The 20,345-nt window shown below is 45.5% G+C and overlaps 1 protein-coding gene across 27 annotated transcripts in view; it reads left to right on the forward strand.

The window, feature by feature from the left end:
• The window catches only part of JAKMIP3 (Janus kinase and microtubule interacting protein 3), a 94,904-nt gene that overhangs the window by 4,629 nt on the left and 69,930 nt on the right, over nucleotides 1-20,345 (forward strand). For 25 of the 27 annotated variants that reach the window (XM_074875572.1, XM_074875580.1, XM_074875581.1 and 22 more), the window contains exon 1: nucleotides 2,025-2,137. The exons of 1 other annotated variant lie outside the window; for it this stretch is intronic. The gene's annotated coding sequence lies outside the window, so the exon portion shown is untranslated. Of the gene's footprint in view, nucleotides 1-2,024; nucleotides 2,138-16,255; nucleotides 16,307-20,345 lie in introns of those variants that run through there. One more of the 27 variants, XM_074875574.1, reaches the window with a different exon arrangement.

Genomic DNA, 20,345 nt, shown 5'->3' on the forward strand with positions numbered 1-20,345 from the left:
ACAGCTTGGTAAATGGAAATTGCCAGAAGAACGCTTTTTCCCTGGCACTTGCCAGCTGAAAAACAAAACCCGATTCTTTGAGTGATGTAAACTAACGATGGCCTCTTGCTTTATACCGCTTACAACACTGCTTTCAATGTTTGACTTACAAACTCCCACAAAATGTTGCAATTCAACTCTAAAAATAGAAAACAGTTTTATTTATCCAGCGGCTCAAAAGCCATTGTTTGCACAGCTCTTGCCAGAGCCACGGCCAATCCTTGTGTCTCGGGGAGGGGGTTCCTGGGTTAAACTGGGGAACTGGCTGGAAGATGGGTGATTTGGTGGCCTTCTTGTGGTGGAGTGGGCTGAGCTGTAGCGAGATGACCTGATTTTATTTAAAAAGTATTTGTGTGATAAAGGAGCAGGGAAGGGTGCTGAGTTTTGTCAAAGCTGAAGTCAGAGCTTTCTGGAGTTGGTGGTGCACCTCTGCCTGTGTCTGACACTACGTGCAGTAGCTCTGTGTTTGCAGACTGAGGGGCTGATCCCTTGTGACGGGCGTTGTGTTCCCGCAGAGACAAACGGGCTTCAGCGGGATGCCAAAGAGGCAGAAAGTTGCAGGGAAACAGCCAGGACTGGGGCTTAGGGATAAAACACCCCTGTAAATGAGGGGCCCGTGTCTGTGAGGAATACTACTGTTTCCCACCATGTAGCACAGTATGGATGGACAGAAAAATGGAAAATTTTGAGTCTGTAATAGCAAAAAATGAACAGATTCTGTCCTTGCAGCTTCCTATCACTAGAAACGTCATATTTTTGTCTTTTTAGGTGTTTCAATGAAGTAAATAGAAATTTTGTTCTAATGACTTTCTCAAAGTGCCCCTACACATACCCTTGTCAACAGAATTAAAGTGCAGAGCAGGGGGAGAGGGCATGAGAAGTACAGCAGTGGTTAACCACAAGAACAGGAACAAGTTTCTAGGAATCTGGTTAAAAGTTGCACACGTTTCTTGGCTTTGCTCTCCAGTGCTGCAGAGTCGGGGGCTTCAGACTCAGGGAAAATTAGGTTTTTAAATGGAAGGTTCCAGATATTTAGGTGTTGTTTAAGGGGGAAAAAACCCCACACCCTGCTTTCTAAAAACCCTTCAGGGTAGTTTTCTGCTTTCCAGTCCTGTGCTTAGATCACTCTGTCATGCCTGTCAGCAGTTCACTGACATTCACTGGGAAAGGTTCCCAGCCTTCACTGTCAAGAAGATATGAAAAACAAATAAATAGGCCCCATATCCTCTTTATTTCTAGATAATTTTGCAGTGTGGGGATGTTATAAGTATCTTGTAGCCAAATACATTGATTTTATCTGTATTTGTTATTCAGTTCTGGTGTAAAGGAGAATTTTCGGTGTGGTGAGTATGAATATTGAAAATGAATAGTTTTTCAGTTATGAAAAGCAGCAAGAGACAGCAAGCTAGGGGTTAAAGACATGCTTTTAATTCTCAAATGATACCTTACAGGAGTTTGTAAAGACACCCACCTTTTTTCCACCGTATTACCATTTCCATGTACTTTCTGAGCTTGGGGCTGTTCAGCAATGACAGCCCTGTAAGAGGTGCCTGGCCCTTCCCTTACACATGTAAGGATTTCCATATAACTTCGTTCCATGTCCCTTGCTAGGAGCAAGTGCAAAGGCTGCTATTTTTAAATCCGAATATCCCTCCAGCGTCTCTGCCCCTTTCAGTAATTTCTCCCCTGCTTCAGGAGGCATTCAGTTCAGCCTCAGTCTGTGCTGGATGCAAGCCTTTGGCTTAATAATGAAGCTGAAAATGCCAGTCCTTGGGGCAGCACGCAGGTAGGAGGGGAGCTCGGTCTGCGTTGGAGGGGAGCTGGTTTTATACCGGCATGCTTGACTTAGATTTCTGGCAGGGAGGGCTTTCAGTTTTCAGGGAGCTGGTGTGATGACGTGCCTGCTCTCAGCTGCAAGCTGCAGTGACACTGCAATGGCTGAGGGGCGGCTGCTGGATCTTCGCTGTGAGCTCATTCTCCCCGGAGGGAGCAGGATTTACAGTGCATCACCCAGCAACTGCAGCCGGCTCCTGAAATTCATCTTTAGCTTCTCCTCAGTTAGGCTGGTCTGATTCTTCACTTTGGGGGTGTGTACATGGTGAGCAGATTTTACTATATGGTTGATTTTTATTTTTTTTTTCCTTTTTCTTCTCTGTCCTCTAAATGCTTCCCCGGACTGATTGATGAATCATTTCTCATCCGATTCCGCTATTCAGAGGATAGAGATGGAAAACAGAATCTTATGCAGCAGGGGTGGATTATTTTTTTTAGCCTTTTGCAGCGTGAATCGTAAAAATCCTTTTAAATCTATCTGCTAGGAACAGCCTACAGGTTTTAAAATGAAGTGCACTGCATACGAGGAATGGTACTACCCTCAGGTAAAGCAGACAAGCAGTGTGCATCATGATGGAGCATGCCTGTGAGGTTAGTTCCTGTATGTCTGTATGCATTTATAAATATGTACATAATGTCTGCTATATATATCTCTCTATGTTACACATGAATCAGCTACTGCCTAAAGGCTTTGTATAATCATTTTCAATGTCATTTTCAAATGTCCTGTTTTGCATTCTGTGTTTGAGATTTTCTTTTCCCCCTTAATGTCTAGTTTCTCTTTGGTGGGGGGAATAAACAGAGCCCTGATTTGCAGCCGCGCTGCTTTAGGATGCCAGCAAGCCCAGGAAAGAGCCTGGCTCTGCCTGTCATTGGTTCAGTGGGCTGCACCTTCCTGCTCCATTTGTTCATCAGGGTCTCCATAGAGTCTCCGTCACACGGGATTGAGTTGAAATGTCAGGGCCTGTAATTGTTGATAAATCTCCTCTGCAGCCGTAATTGTGGTGTTTCAGGGTAATGTAAGTTAGGATGAATTAGTGTAACAAGGTAATCTGGTTTCTGTGCTCACTAACTGATTTGGACATCGCCGGTTTTCTGAACTCCAATGCAAATACTGTGTATCTGGAGAACTGCTTCCTATTCTGTGCTGTTTAACCTGTTAGATTAAAAAAAAGAAAGTTTACTTTTTTCCAGCTGCTTGCTGCCTTGGTGGTTTTAAATGTCATTTATCTCATCAGGATTTCTTTCCCTTTCAGTTAATGTGCCTGCGCCTCTACTGACACTGTTTCAAATGCAGACAGAAATTAGAAAACAAATACATTGGAGTCAGAGGGACTTTTGTCTGTTATTTCTCACATCATGATACTTCCAGAGAAATGTGTATGGGATAAAACAGTAATTTTCTGGCAGGAGACGCTCACTGCTGTCAGTCTCGGCTCGCAGCTCTCAGCTGACATGCAGCACCCTTAACCTACCACCCATTCTACACTTTTGCTGTTCTCCATATGTTTACATGCATGGTAGGTGCTTAAAGTACACTCAGGAATGGAAAGTTTGGTGTCAGGTCTGTCTCAGTACTTCACTTTTGCAGTGGACTTTCTGTCTGTTCTGCACTGGCTCTTTCTGGCCTGCTCTTCAGCTGGAAATACCAGGCTGGTAGAAAGTTTAGGTTTTGCAGTGGTGAATTAAAAGGCAAATGACACTGGTTTGGGATACAGGAGCACCTTGACTAGAGGAAGTTGCATTTGTCACTATGGCCCTGATGGAAAAAACAGCCCCCCATTTTAAGCTGATTTAAGAATGTGCTTAAGGCCCACTGGTTGTCTTGAAAAATACTGGTCTTGAATGTATTTGTGGAACTGTGTGCCTATAAATCTTTCCCTTATTATATGTTCTGAAAGTGACGGTTGTCAACACCTCCTACTTGGTGAAGTTTCAGTAAGTTTCCAAGTGCACTGTCAATTTATATGAAGAATAAAACCTTGCTTCACTTTTTTTCCCCAAAAATTCATCTAAAATATTACCTTTTATTGCGGATGGCTCAAATTCAAAATAGTGTCAGCAAATGAATGTTAACAAGTGAAGGCCTTTAAATAATGATCTTTTTTAACACCTTCCTTTAAACATCTGTCTTCTAAGTTTATCACCTTCTGCAGTGCAGCTCTTCATGTATAATCAGCAGCAGAGGTTCAGCTTAAATGGAAAAATCAAAAAAAATAAGGTTCTAAAAATTTTACACAAACGAATTCTCTTGGATGTAGGATTTGAACAGAAAGTTATTCCATCCAACTACTGTGGTTGTGAGATTCTAACAGGACTGAGTAATTTTAAGACAGATAACAGCATTTGTACTAATATTTGTTATTGTAAAAACAGCCAAATGTTCGCCAATACTTTGGACTTCCAAATTAAATCATTCCTATCTTTATTTGACCACAACTGGCTAGTAGCATCTATCTGCATGCAGATGAAAAGGGGAGCTTACTTGACCCCAGAGCGTCAAGTGTTGGCTCTCATTGTTGGGAAAATACTGAGCAATTTGTACCAGTTGTCTAACCTAGAAAGGTAATTCCCCAATTTTCCATTGGCACTTACAGCCAAGTGCTCTGTAGTCAAATGGACCTAAAACCCCAAAAGATCTCAGGAATTTAATATAGTTTTGTAGAACTTACTCTAATGGAGAATTACATCCTTGTAGATTTTGAAAAAACTCTTCAGTTCTATGCAAATCCACAAACCATTATTTCCATTGATTGGGGATTTGTTATTCACTGATGATGTAGACTCAAGATGTAGGTTCAATCAATTTGATCTCTGTAGCTTCCTATATCCTCCAGTGTGACCCTGCCTTTTGTATTCCATAAAGGCTGAGGCAGTGTCTGAGGAGAAATCCTTCAGAAAGGCTTGAGAAAACATCTGGAGGACAAAATTTGTTTCTTCAGACACCACACAAACAGCAGGGTGCGGAGGGTTGGCTTTCTTTAAGCCCCACAGACACCCTGTTGCGCTGCTTTTTTGAGCTATTCCACCCATGTCACGGTCGTTTGACCTTGACAAGGTTATGTTCAGACAGGAACCTTATTTTTCATGGAGCTCAGGTGACGAGTCAGTTTAAGATGCAGAATGTGCATTTTCTGTCCTTTGAACTAACGTTTCTGGGTTCTCGCTTTCTCCTGCTGTTGGCTCCAGGCTCAGGTGCCATGAGGCCTGGCAGCTCGGTGGGGCTGGCTGCAGCCCTGGGTTTCGAAGGAGGGTGATGCCCTGGAGATTAACTGGGATGAGATGTCCCAGGACTGACTGGTCTGGAAAGCTGCTGCCCAAATGATACTGCACGGGGCTGATTTTGTCATAGTTCACAGTCAGAATTTGTTCCACTGGAAGTAGGTTGGTATTGATTGCGGAGCAAGCTGTCAGCTGTGCAAGACTGCTGTGGTGTGGTGTGCTGTTTGGGTTGGCCATCAGCTGATTCCTCTACTTCAACCCTTTCAAAATCAGTATAGATGTAATTGATTCAACCTGGGCTTTTAATACCAAACAGGCTTCTCATCTTTTTGCTGACTGCTCTGTTTTGTCTTGCCTGACCCTTAGTTGCATAATCGATGTGTCCCCTGGCACGCACTGTAGGTAAAGGACAGCGTTAATGAACTCCAGATGGCACATACCATACTTCACCGGGATGTAAATCTGAAACAAACTCTGTATTAATGGTGTTTAATTAAAAAAGAAATTGCACACCAAAGGCCTGTTTCTGATGCCACTGAGTCAATGTCAGAAATCTAACTGACTTCAGGGACTCAGGCCGTGCCCAGAGGGAGAACTAAATATCTGAAGTGTCTGAAGATTTACTGATGCGCACTAACTTCTGGTAGCACTCTTACACTGATATTCCCATGGCCCTCCTGAGAAACTCTTGCTACGTTTTACATTTTAACTAATTGTATACTGAAATAATGATTTGATTCATTTGATATTGAGTTACTTTTCTAGCTGACTCCATAACAAATTAATTCTGGCCATAGTTTATAATAACAACGTGTCTAATTTGGATGAGGACAGTGCTTTGAAAGCTGGTCTCTGGATGACACCCACTGTGGTTTGCATGATGGTATGGTCTCAGCACCCACAGTCTGGATTCCTTTTGGATAAAACTAAATCAGAAGGTGTTCACAGACCAGTAACTGGTGCTCACACCACAGGATAACACTACATTTTGAAGTTCCATCAAAATGTTCTATAGTGTTGGCTTTTTATAGATACAGGGTTCATTCTCATCTGTGATATTTTCTTACTCTATCTGAAAAGGAATATCAGCAAAGAAAGTTAATGAGAAACTTGAAGGCGTAGTAGAAATCTAATATAACCATCCAAAGCACAGATTTTAATTTACCTCAAAGGCTAAGTTTCAGATTTTCACATAAATAGGAAAAACCATTCCCTAAATATAGTTGATACGGTCATGTTTGTATGTTGAAGTAGACAGTAATTTACAGCACAGCCTTTGTCACTGGAGACTTGCAGTGATTTGTGTTCCACAGTGGGATAGCTGAATTTTGCCCTGGCTCAAAGACAGGAGCTAGCAAGTACTGAGTATTTGGTCTGTAGCAGTAAATATCCATAGGGATTTATGAGACGCTTGTTGGCATTTTTATCTTTACATGTTGCTCGTGTTGTTAGCAAAATAAAATGATTAATCATCATTAATGCATTATTTCATTATTGTCTCATATTCGTGATTACTTCTTGCATGATAGGTAGGGCCAGATTATCCTGACAGTATTCCCTGGGAAACGTTGGATGGGAAGGCCAGTCACGTGTATGGTTCAGATCAACAAAAGATGGTTGGAGTACACATTCACGTCTAAGGGAGAGCGAGCAGAACGCGGGGGACGTGGCTGGGAACACGCAGGTGCCGGGAGCACAGTGACTGCGCTCATTGCTCAGCTCTTCCACCCACTTCCCACAGAGCCTTTCCCTGTCTGGAACACAGGGGGAATACGCGGAGCATGCTGAAGCTTGCTGGCAGTAAACGTTATGTGAGAGTGAGTCAGGGCTCGCTGCTGTCGCTTGGGGGACGGTCACTGGAAGTTTCAGCTTTGCATTCAAAGCAAAGTCAGAGGAAGCTGCAGGCAAAGAAAATATTTGCATGAAGTTAGTAAAGTTAAAATGCAAAGGGTCGTAAAGGAAAATTTATTAGCTTGATCTGTAGTAATAACAAGTAAATGGAAAATACACTGACATAACAGTCAGTATTAATCCATTTTATCTCAGATAATGCTCACAGTGATTCAAAGCCTTTTCTCTCCTATCAAAGCAGTTTGGGGGTTCCTAGTGTTTTGAACAGCTACCTTTAGAGGTGGATCACAACTTTTTACTCTATAAGCTCTCTATTTTACCACTTGTCCTTGAAGGAAACATTATGGATTTTGTTTTTGTAAGTAAACATCTGATATTTCCACAGATGTTGGCTTGCAACGGCCATAACTCAGAGCGCTGCCGGGGGCCATGGGAGACTTCCCTTCACACCACGGGGTGCCTGCAGCTTCTGGGCCCGGTGGGGTGTCACGCCAGGGTGAATGATTGTGGAAGGGTTCATTATACAGTTTGACACTTTCACCTTTTACTTGTGTCTTCTTTTTTCTCAGTATTTTATGCAAGGCATTGTCAGGTGCTGTTTGGTTTGCCCACAGGTTGTGAAGGGCACAGGGAGAGGCTGGCTGCTGACACTCTGTTTCTGTGCTTTTCACCTCCCAGCTTATTTTTTTCGAGCTCCATAATATAGACTGTAAATTCATTTGGCATTCATTGTTGAACAGCTCAAATAACCATGGGTTGGGCGTTGAGAAAGACTAGTTCACTTTAAAAAGTATAGTAAAGGCTGATTTTTATCTCCCGAGACCACAGATAGCAACATTTAGCGGCACAGTTGGAGAAAAATCAAAACAAGCTTTTGAAACAAAAGGAGATGTTTTGGTTTAGTTTTCTCTACTTTTCCCAAGCTTTCCTGAACAGGTGGCTGGTTCCTGGATTTGCATATGCAGAAATTCCTATTCCACATACTGCTGATACCAGTTTATGCAATTTATAGGGACGAACCCATCACTGCCAAAGCCTTGGACTTTGCTGGAAGGGAAACCTCATTATGTTTTACTTCCCTTAAGATACATTCAAGCTTAGCAGGAGTTAAAAAGCTGGTTGTCTGCTCACAGGTCCCCCTCATTACACTGTCAATTAGCCCAGCAGGCTGAGCAGCACTGACCTGGTTTTAAGCAGAGCCCTGCAGGGGTGGCTGAGGGAGCTCTGCCAGGTAATTCTTCCTAAATAGAGGTAATTTTGTTGTTTTCTTTGGTTTTTTTTTTTTCTTCTGCTCTTACTAAAATATTTGTGTGTCATTAGGACTGACTTACGGTTTTGGCCTGAGAAGGTTTTATAATCACAAATTAAGCAAAAACACAGTGGAGAAGCAAGCAACCCAGAAAATGGGATCTATGGCAGGTTTGAAGAGGACTGGAAAAGTGAGGAATGCTTGAAAGGCTCCTGGAGCTATCCCGCATGAAGTAAGCAGTGGGTGAGGGTGCCTGAGCTGGCCGAGACAGGCAAAGTGACAGCTTGGGCAGGGGGAGGTAATGGAGTTTGGGTGTCAGACTCATCATCAGGAGTAGGATAAGAAAAATAGAGCTATGCTCTTTTTCCCTCAGAATTTGTTTTGGGTTTTTTTAATTGTGATTTTGTTTGTTCAAAGGGAAATTCTGAAATAGGGAAATGTGTGAAATGACTTTCTCCAGAAGCGCCCGGTAGCCAGCGGGAGGGCAGTAGATGGCCAGGATCAGTTGATGTTGACAGAGACAGCACATCCAAACCCCCAGGAGAGCGGGAAGATGAATAAAACCCTCAGAGCACCCGCAGGCAGCTGGCGTGAGCTCTGCTGCTGTGTAGTGTGAGGCTTGGTAGAGGACTTGGGAAAATTTAGGAAAAAGCTCTTAGCATGAAACTCTTTTTCTCCTCCTTTACTTGCATTCCCTTTCCTAGATAAGAAGTTCAGCATTTTCGGTGTGTATAGAGTTCATGTGGAAGAAAAAGATGTAAGAAATTTCTCCCATCAGCTAAAGCTAGAGGCTGGAGAGCCAAGATAATCAACAGGAGCAGACTTACACCAGCACTGCGTGCTTTTGAAAAATCTGAAGTGGCTCTCAATGAGCAAGATGTTTATTTGTTGGCATTGGTCTGTTTATTGGTATTGGCAAGGGGCTGGGCATCAGGAACAGGGCCGGTTTGGCTGTCCATCTCGGCGTAGTAACTGCTTTCCATCCCCCTGCTGCTCTCAGAAATGTTTGGATGTATTTTCCTGGAAGAGCAGTAACAGTTATGTGAGGGGGAAAAAGTTGCTGATTAACTCAGTGTTATGAATAAACATGTGAAACTAAAGAAAAATAGGTGCTTCTGCTAAAAATATCATTACTGTAATTTAAAAATAAGTTGCTCAACTACATTTGACACTGAAGAAATTTATACAGGCATGAATATTTTTCTTCTGCTCATATTTCTATGTCAATCAACAAACAGTGGCATCAAGTAGTGTTAGTCAGCTCGGGAGTAGATGTACCTCCTGGGAAGGGATGTCTACATAGAAATAGATGTACATGTAAATCTCCAAATCATCAGTGAAGGATAGGGAGCAAAAGATGCAAGGATTTGTTAAAACAACAGATGCCTCTTTGGAACAGTTTGAAGATATTGCTGTATACCAGCACTAAATGAAACCAGGTAATTCAGTTACTAATAAAAACTGTCCTGGAAATTGGGAAATACATGGCTCCTGCCTCCAGCCAACCCTCGGGCTTAACGCCTCATCTTTGCATTCCCCTGGCATCCCTTAGCTCTTTACCACTTCTTGGAATACCACTGTTTCTAGGAATGTGTGTGGTAGCTCTGGGTGTAATTTAAGAGCACTGGAAGCATCTTCTGTCCGTTTATCCTCATGTTAACCCCCGCGTTGCCATCCTGGTGTCTGTACCCTCAGCTCCAGGCACATCATGTAACAGACAGACAGTGCTAGAGGTGGGGCAGGCGTTTTCAGTAGGGCTTTCTTGAGTGACTCGGGCTGTGTGAGCGAAGGCTGATGTGGCCACCTCTGCCTGCGCTCAGCAGGTCTCTCCAGCCACCCCAGTGCTGGGCTGTTCCTGTTTCAGCGCTGCCATGAACTCGCAGGGCTTCAGCGACAGCCTCTGGGCTCCCGTTTATCACCTCGTGCTGGTCATGGCTTGCAGCAGGAAGCCTGTGGCTGAGCGTGTGCCCGTGCTGCTGGTTTAACATGGTTACCACTGGATAAAATCAGCCCATTCTGACAGTTTACTGTCCAGGCTTGCCTTGGCTCTGCAGCCAGCCAATGCTGCTCTTCAAGCTGTGTGGGCTGAGCACGGAACTAATTAATTAAAGAGTTAATTTTGAACCAAGCAACTGGATATTTGAAATTGTGGCTCAGAACGCATTTATAGGTGCCTAAACAAATGTAGCAGTAGCCTCAAGGCATAATTCCCTGGGGTACCTGGGAAGAGTTTGCCCTTTAAGCTTTTTGTACAAGTAATCTTTAGTGCATGGATAATGTGCCAAGGTCTTTAGTGCTGGGTATGACCTGCATGTTTCAGGTCACTGTGATCAATGTATTAAGTAATGCCATACCAAAACCCAATTACTTTAATATATATTTATATATATATGCATACACACACAGATATATATGAGGCGCTCTTTATAAACTCTTTAGAAAAAGGAAAGTCAAACTGTACAAAAGAGAAAAAATTTTTTCTCAAAGATTTTTTTTTTCCCCGCTAAACACCTGAAATGCTCTATCTTGTTAAGAGCAATAATGACTATTTCGCCCAAAGGACCTAGACATACGTATCAGTTACGTTCACTGGTGTAAACGGCGACATTTCCTCACATGGAAAATAGGCAGCAGACCCCTTTCCCCTGGTGAGCCCTTCAGGAGCAATAGGTGATAGCGTGCAGAACTTTGGATGCTATTTTAAAAAAAGGCAACTTTTGCTTATCAGTGACTTTTCATAAAACTTAGTTTTGGTTTGCTAGTTCAAGGTTGTGATTATGAACATCATTTCGTGAATGCTTATTTCATATTTATGTGACTCATCTATTTAAAGTAACATAAGTGTGAGCTTAGGTCCCTCAAGTTTCCTTGGAGTTTTAGATTCCAAGCGCTAGCTTGACTCACTTTGAATCAAAATTTTGAGACATTATTTCATGTTATTTACAGCCAAAATCAGTTTTATTACCTCTAAACTTAGGCCATTAAAAGTGCCGGTGGGATTAGTAGCAGTTATTTGTTATAAAAATATAATTATTTCATTACTGTTGTGTTTTCATACAGAAGTTCAAGCTGGTTTCTGGATTTGGATTGTGTCCTGCCTACCACCTGTCTATAAACTCTGTATTAAATATCAGGAATATGAAGGAAATGAAAACCTGACTAGCCCCAACTTGTCCCCGGAGATTAGAATATTGCTTCATTTCTTCTACAACCCATAACAGTTTTAGGGCATTGTTTTCCAAAAATGCCCTTGTGCAGTAAATCATGAACACTTTACGTTAGACAGCTTTTCAGAAATGTGTGCCTATCTTAATTGCTGTCGCTTTCATGAGGAGAGGACTAGAAAGGAGCTTATAGAGCCAAAGCTGTATGTAAAATACCACTTTTAGCATGCTTACAGTGCCTCTCCATAAAGTTTAATTTGGATTCTGAAATCTTTGTAATATCCTCTCCAGGATATAGGGTGGGGGGAGGGTGAGGGTTAAGCATTGTACCACATCTACTTTGAAGATGAAGCATGAAAATTTATTTTTAGCATTTGCTGCTAAGTCATCAGAGATGGTCAAGGACAGAGAAGAAAATTTATAGGCCCCTTCTCTTTGGCAATAGCAGGAACCCACTCCCACCCCCCCTCACCGCCTTCCTGGTTGAGTAAGAAGCTTTCCTCTCCAAACCCCTCTGGAATGGGTTTGCTGGAGCTGGCTGGTTTAGAGTAGGAGAGATCCATTCCTTGTCCTGCCTGGCTTGTAGGCAACTCTTGGGGTTTTTTTGTTTATTTCCTTAAAAAACAAATAAAGTGCAACTTGCATGTAGGCTGTGCTTTGTGGATTTCCTGCTAACCTCGAGCTCCTGCAGCGCCAGGATCCAACTGGCCTTGCGGACTTGTGGGGATCACGTTGGATTTTTGTCCAGATTCCTCTGGGATTTTGGTTTTCTGTAGGGGGATAGCCTATACTAACACATGACAGCGAAAACTATTGGCTTCGTGCATGCGCTAGCCTGACTGAAACTTCTCAGAAATATTTTTCCTTATTGGGAAACTTCTTTCTCCCTTTAAGCCCCTCCCAGATAGAGTACAGACTTGTCACTTGTCACACAGGTATTCTGGGAAGAAAATGTTTTAAAATAGGGATTTTAAACTCTTGTTTTTAATTCAGAGGAAGCAATTCTAAAAATTCAAATGCCATTCTAAAACATTTTAGTTTCATTTTTGACATCATCATGGCAGTTTTTGTATCTTAATATTTTGACTAAGATGATTGAGAAATAAATCCATCATAAAAATTCCTCAGTCAGCAAAGGTCATCACAGTGGCTGTGTGCTTCAGGTGGTGCCTTTTGCCTGTGGCCCTTTGAGATCTTACTGTAAATATAATTTACTGATCTGCAGCAGAGTTACTGCCCTTCTGTTTAAAAAAAAATAAATAAAAAAAGGCAAGAACATGAAGAGAGAAAGCGCATGGCAGGGACGCAGTCGTAGTCTGCTCCAAGAGAGGCAGAAGAAGGTCTGAGATAAAGCGAAGCCCATCAAGGGCACGGCTGTGCGGGCAGCCGAGGCTCCATAGCAACTGCGGCTGCTCCCCTCGGGAGGGATGTGAGTGTTCTGCTGGGCTCAGGGCTTTTTCGAGCTGCTGCGTGGGTAAGTTGTTCCTGAGGATATATTTGTTTTCAAAATCTTTTTGGCTAGAAGCCCGTTTGCCAGTGAAGAAAGTCCTCTTTTCTTCAACTGCAGTTAGCGAGAGCGATGATATCGCTGCAAATGGCCTGAGCGAGTCTTGCTCAGCCCTTGCAGATTGCTGGGGAGGAACGTGGCGCGTGCGGTGGCTCCGCATCCGGCGGGGGAGGACGGGCTTGGTTTGCCTCTTGGGCTCTGAAGTATGAGGTGGGGGGGAAGGAAGAGAAATTCCCAACTGGCAGTCAGGCACAAACACGTGTTTTCAGAGACCCACAGGGAACTTGTTTTCTTTTCCTTTGGTATGGCTGTGTGCTAAAGAGCTGTCAAAGTCTGGGTCAAACCCAAATAATTTCTCTTTTGCCTTAACCTGTGCTATAAAGAGAAGCAGAAGGGTGAGACAAGGCAAAATTTGATCACAGAAAATATTTAGCTCAAACCAGGATATTTTATTTCCATTTTAAGGATATTATACAAAAACAAAGCAGTGGAAATCAAGAGCCAGACTGCTTTAAAAAAATCAATGAGGAAGAAATAGAGATGTCCCAGCCTTTCCTCCTCTTTCTCCCCCCATTTCAGAGACTTTACCTTAGTTAGTGGATAGTTAGGTTGGCTCTGGGGGGATGCTCTCCCTGCGGGAGGATCCAGGCTGGTGCTTCCCACCGCTTTGAAGGAAGGCGGGTGTGCTGACCCACTGTGAGCAGAAACTTTTGCAGGGGGAGGACACTCAGGCGGGCAGAACAGGCTGCCTAGAGCTCCTGCCGTCTCCCTGGGGGTTTTGAGCCTTGCTATTTTAAATTGTGGTTCTATAGTGCTTCAGGCTAATATTGATTTTTTTTTCTTTTTTTTAATTCAAGTATTCACCTTATGGTCTCCTGCATGCCATGAAAATTTTATTCTTCTGTTTTCTTACTCATTCACTCATTTGATCCATTCTAAAACTCTCAACTATGCCTTTTCTTTCTCATTTTATGCTGGTGACTGCATCAGCTCCGGGCCAGTGTTTCTATCCGCATGGTTGTTTCGCTCTGTAGATGTTGATGATACACCGTAGACTTACCGTGGCTGCCGGCGGGTGTTGCATTCGCTGGCCCACTGCCTGCACCGCAGCCTGCCCCCTCCCCAGCAAGGCCCTCTCCCCACCGACAGGCACCTCTTGTTTTTCCTTGTTTTCTCAAAGTACGAGACTGGTGGCGGTGCAGCTATACGTGGCTTTTGGTGTGCTGGTGAGGATCGGTGCTCCATGGCACCGGTGTGTCCTCTGAGGCAGTGCTGGGGGTGGGTCCCGAGGGGGAGGGTGCCAGCGGGCAGTGCTCAGCCCAGGCCAGCAGCAGAAGGCTTTGGGAAATCCACAGCTCTTCGGGGGCTTGCGAAGTTTTCTTTGGTGCTGCTTTATTCCCCACATCCCTCAACCATGGGCTGTCCCACGATACGTGTGGAGTCAAGGCCTTTTGTTAGAGGAAATATTTGAAGCTCTCACTGGCAAACACCCGCCAAGCTATAGTTGATCTTTAATATTTTAATGATTTAAACAGATTTATGGCCACAGAGAGACGTAGAAGTTGTATATACTTGTCTTTTCTGCACCAATTTTTGGCTGCTGCTTGAGTACCCTGTGTCTCAAAAGCTGGATGGTCAGAAGTTTTGTAACCCTGAGGACCTGATTAAATCCATCGAGATTTGCAGGGTATGACTGGGATTCAGTTGCACCAGCAGTGGAAGAAAGACAAGAAAATCTGTGTATGTAAATGACATCCATCTTGCTTCTAATTAAAAAACTGAAGGGAAAGGCTTTATGTAATTAAAGTACATGTTTGCTAATTTGTTACAGGCTGAACTCTCAAGCACTTCTTGGTTAGATGCTTCTGGAAGTAAACTTTCATCCTCCATAGTAACTGGCTAATCATTCCCCTGCACAGTTACGCTTACTCGTGGCTTGAGATTCCAAGGGCCGGGTCTCGGGGAGCGGGCAGGGACAGGCTGCTCTGGGAGCGGTGGAAGCAGGGCTGGGGCCATGGGCACCCCTGCTCCCCGGGCGCTTCCCGATCTCCCTGCGCTTAGCGTCGTCCCCAAATCCCGGCAGGGACCCCCAGCCTGCTGCACCCACGCCTGAGCCGGGCTGGACCCAAAGCTTAGCTTTCTCACTTGCTTTTGTGAGTTATTAGCAAATAGAGTTTATAGTGGTGGTGACAACATCTTTCTTATCTTTGTTTTAAAGTGAGATAGTAAAAAAAAATTGGAAAATAACCCCAGGGAAGAAAAGAAGTGAGTCAGTTCTCTATTTTCTGGTGTAAGGAGGAACTGGGATATCTTGAAGAAGGAAAATAATCTTGTAGGATCGATACAGTGGTGCTGAGAGCATCCCAGATGCTGCCTCGGAGCTGCCAGGGGTTTGTGGTGCTCAGGGGAGCCCTATGCATCCCGTCCAGCAGCATCCTCTTGGCAGGGACCAGAGCAGGAGAGGAGAACAAACACAAGATGATGGTGATGGGTTCGTGTCTCAGCCCTGCTGCACGGCTGGCCTGGAGCTGGCCTGGAGCTGTGGGTGTGCAGCCGCTCTGGGGACAGCTCGTCCTACCTGCACGCGTGTTGCTGAACAACAAGCTAGGCTGCTGCTTAGGGTGCTGTGAGAGATTGGGACAGGCTTGGGATTTGAAAACGTTGATTAGCTGCTTTTTTTTGCCCCCGAGCTGTTGGAGCTCACAGTTTCTTCCCAGTGAGAGCCGCAGTTTGCACAGCCAGGGCAGCACCGCCCAGGTACTGCCGCCTTCTGTAGGCTGAGCCTAACAGAGAGTGGTCTGCCTCTGCAGAGCTCGCCTGAAACTCTACGCAGAGATTTCCACGCACCATTTCTCCCTGGTTTTGGCAGCATGGAGCAGAGGGAGGTGGCAGGGTCTGGCCCACGAGCTGGCGCTGTAGTTGGGATGAAGAGCTCTTTCCCCACGCACCCCATCGCCCTGCCGTGTGCCAGGGCTCAGGCCGAGCCCAGCCACGGGGTGCAAGGTGACCAGCTGCCCCATGTCTGCAGAAGGGCCAGAGGGATGCTTTCGGCGGGCAGAGGCACAGGGCAGGAAGGGAGGCAAGTGCTCGCTCCCGAGGTGATTCCCTCCTCAGGCAGGAGGCTGCTCTTCCGCCGAGCTTCAGCTGCGTCGCGGCTGCTCGCAGATCTAAGGATGTCTGCCTGGGAGCAGCACAACTCTTAGGCTCATAATAAGACGCCACCTTTTCTTTTAAATACAGTGTATATAGAGGTTGGGAATTTTTTCTTTCTCGCTCAGCCTGATTCCCATGCAGGCTTGCATTTGATTTTTCCCCAAAGAAACTGTTTCCTGTTGTCATAACGTAAGCAGATGGGGAGGGTTCAGTGGAAATATCTCAGGAGAGACCGGCAGAGAAGTGGATCCAGGAAGCAGATCCTCCCCGTAATATTGGCACGGTTTGGTAAGTTCCATCTGAAAAATAAAAAGCTGCTCCCTTTGCTGAGTCACAGCCCCCTTGGAGCTGGAGCTGTGACAAGCTGGGAGATGCCGCGCTGCTGGAGTTGAAGCAAAGGTGAGGAGAGGCTGTCCAGAATTCTTCTCGGGTGCACGTCTTGTCTGAAATGGGTTTTAAACCTCATTAAAGTATATTGGAAGATTAATTCAGGCTGTAGGAGTGTACAGTGAGGTTTCTGTCATGAGGGGCTGGGGGTTGCCTGGCTCTCCTCGGGCAAAGGCTGCGCAGATCACGGCGGCAGCCCCTTCCCCTGCCAAATGCACAGCGCAGTCCTGTGCTGGGAAGGGGCTGTGGCGCTCGCCGAGGGACCCGTTCTGAATGCAGCGCTGCCTCCTCCCGTACCCCTGGCACGGGCATTAGCCCCCCAGGCTGGGGGAGCCCATCCTGCAGGATGGGGGACAGGAGGGGCAGCGGAGCAGGGCTGCAGGGAAGCAGGGGCCAGCGTGGCTGGAAGCCTTTCGTCTCGGTGGAAAGGGAAATGCTGTGTGGTTTCCTCTGGCAGGTGGGATGGTGGGTAGGCAGGTGCGTTGCTTCCTCTGCTGCTTGTATACACCTTGCACTGAAGCAGCTGAGGATTTGCTGTCGGAGCGGCCTCTCGGTGTCCCGAGTCTATTCTGCTCTCCCTGCGTTCATGAATTTTATGAATCTCCCTGTAGCTAAGGCCTGGTACTTTTCCAGGCTTTGCGCTGTTGTTTATTTGCTGGAGTTGTAACAGCTTTATTTATACTTGCTTCTGTACTGTAGTTCAGATGCACGGTCAGAGACTGTTTGCTTTCTGAAGCTTTTTCATCTTCTCAAGTCTACAGAACTGGGTGTCAAATGCAGAGAACAGTCTATGTGGGGAGGAGGGAGTTGGGATTGTTGAAGCATAGCCAGCTGGGTTTCCTTACAGCAGAGAAGCTGCAGGTAGTCTGGGGCACAGGAGCATTCACTGATCCCTGTTAAAATGTAGCATTTGACATTTGAAAGTAATTCTTGTTTTGTTGAAATGCTGCCAGAATATGTGTTAAGCTGACAGAAAAATACTCTTTGGCTGTTATGTCAGATATTTACGTGGACATTTAATTTCTGGTCACTTGTAAATTGCAGATTTGTATTTTAAGAATACGAACATTTCAAAAGCAAGTATAAACTCAAGAAGCTATGACTGAATGTATGTTTTCCACATACTTTTTAATAGGTTTTTAAAAAGCAAACAAAAAGCTCCACGATCTCTTTAGGGGCTGAGGTTTTGCCACTGCGTGGGTAATCAGCCCGGCTGAAGCTCCCACCCACCGCGCAGGAGGCTGTAGCGGGAGCCGCCGTCCCCGAGGGCAGAAGCAGGAGTTGCCGTCCCACGGGGGTGGCAGAGACATGCTGGCCTCCTGCATTTTGCAGAGCGAGTGCTTGGAAAAGCGACCTTTGCTGGGCTGCAGCCCCGTGGAAACCTGGGCCTCTGCTCTTCCTCCCGTATAACCTGCAGCTCTGCCCCGCCAGCTCCGCTTGTGTTCCCCAGCCAGGTCGCTGCCTGGCCTGGGCCTGCTGGGATGCCGTGCACCTCCCGCGCTTGCCCATCTGCCTCCTCCGCCCGGCCTCTGCCTGCTCCCCTCAGCCGAGCCAGAGCTGATGCTGCCTCTCCTCCCGGCTCCTCTCCCTCATCCCTGAGCTCCTCTTCCTCCCCTCTTGCCCAGGCGGGTCCACTCCCAGGCTCTTACCAGGACATCCGTCCTGTTCCACTGGCTTTTGCACAAAGCAAGATGAAAGAAGAAACTGTGCAATTTCAATACAGAACTAATAAAGAAAACCTAAACCAGAAGGGCAAATATTCTCATTAAATGGCAGGGCCAGACACCTTGTTGTGTCAGCCCTAACGCCTGGCCTCCCCCTGCCCGATGCAGTTTGCGCAGGGAAAGTCCGGATCTAAATGGGGAATGTGGTGCTCCTGTGTGGGGTGGGTCATGCACCGCTTTGTGCTGAGCCACGACCTTCTCCGAAAGCTCACTGAAGGCAGATTTTTTTTTTTTCTGGTATATTTTCAGCTGAAATTAATTTCCTAGCCTTTTTTAATTTTTTTTTTTTAACAGATGATCAGTTTTCGCAAAAGCCAGGCGGAGCGGTGCGTAGGGCCTGTCCTGAAGCCGCCCACTGCCACAGCAGCTGAGAATGGTGTCTTGGAAAGGGCTGCAGAGCTCGGGGGGACAGACCTGCACAACCTGACGGCTTTTGAGTCGCAGGGTGCACTCTCTGTCCCATGCTGTGGGGCTGTTGCGTTCAGAATTACAACATTGCTTGTTTTATTGTGCTTGCTGAGGCGGGGATTTTGTCACTGACTTCAGTAGGGACAGGATTGTAGTTTTAATTATACTGCAGTAGCAAAGAGTTGTCAAGGAAAAAATATTTGTCTTGGACACAGTGTACGTGTTCTTTATGGCCATGTAAATATTTTAATTCTTTCTTAATTATAGCCTGGTTCGGGGCAATGTTGAGGTAAACTTCTGAGCCTGATGCTGTGCACATGGTGTTCCTTTCTCTTAGCCTGCCAAAACAAAATGGACTTAAAATACATGTAAAGTGTGTTCATCTCCACATTCTCCCCCCTATCATGGAGCTCCATGGCCCAGAACTGAAATGTGCATCCAGCCTATACTTGGGTCCAACAGTTGAGATTTTACTACAAACATTTTTAAATGCAATGCTGAGTGTTGACCCGAATCTGGACAGGGAACTCTGGGGTGATGTCGGTGCTAGTTGGAGGCCAGAGAAGCAACTGATCCAACCCGACTGAGCTGGGATGCTCCTGTGCTGCTGGACAACACAAAGAAAACGTAACGTGATGTTTTTTCTGTTGGGTGATTTAATTGAGTACAAGTTTAAAAACAGATGTAGAGACATGTTAGCTCTGTAACGCGCACTTGATGCAAGCTGGGGTTAAGGTGAGGCATTACCAGGAACGAGGACAGTCTTACCGTCCTTCCCCTTGTGCCGTGGTTAGACTGTGAGGCTCCATGGTTCTACTTATAGGCTGTGATAACGCAGAATATTACCCTGCACAGGCTCCACGGACTGCGAGTCAGCTGGGGTCACGGGGCCGTTCGTGCATCCCCACACATTGGAGCTGAATAGGGGGTGGTCGTGCTTCATCCCTCATGGTTGGAAGTAGAATGAGGAGCAAGATGTAATCCTGATTGAAACAGCGGGGGAGGCTGCAGGTGAAGCACCTTGATGGGCTTTGCGCTCAGAGTTCTTTTCTGGAGAACTCTTGACTATGTAGGGAGAATGCTTTAAAGAGTGAAGCAATGTGGAAGTTTAATTATATGTCCAGAACTGTGTAGAAATGATAGCTAACTACGAGAAATGACACTGGGTTTTACTAATTATATATGGCTGAAAATAAAGTGAGACTGCAGTCATTTTTACTACAGGCCTCTTAAAAAAAAAAAAAACCTACCACCCCCACCACACCCTGTGCGCTACAAAGACAGGCTGTATAATTCCAATTATATTTCTTTTAGCATCCTTCCACAAACAGAGTATGTAAAAGCCAGAACGGATTGGGGAAGCAAGGGTCTAAAGCTGTGCCTTTAGGGCTGGTGTAGGTGCTACACCTGCATATTAAGAGTGGTCTTGGCTGTGTGCTGCTTTACTGTTCCCAGCAGGTCGCCTCAGGGAGTTTGTGTTGCAGGATGTTTTCTGATCAGCGTAGCAGAGGCCCTGTTGCTACCCAGGAATGCTCTGATTCCTTGTTTGTAAAGGATTTGTGCAATGTATACTCAGAGCAAGGGTTTCAGAGCAACATGGTTCTGCTCTAGGCAACACTTGGGAGGCATTTGCAGCAAAACCTGTTGCACTGCTGCTTTAGTTACTGAAACTAAACCCAAGGAGACTGCTAGTCGAGTTGCTGTTGTACCTTTTATAAATGCCGCTGGGGCTGGATGCTGCCGGTTCTGCCGCTGTCGCCCAGCACCATGTGACTCGGAGCAGCAGCATTTTTCCCCCCCATTGAATT

Source organism: Strix uralensis, chromosome 7, assembly GCF_047716275.1.
Source record: "Strix uralensis isolate ZFMK-TIS-50842 chromosome 7, bStrUra1, whole genome shotgun sequence".
NCBI classification, from domain to species: Eukaryota; Metazoa; Chordata; class Aves; order Strigiformes; family Strigidae; genus Strix; species Strix uralensis.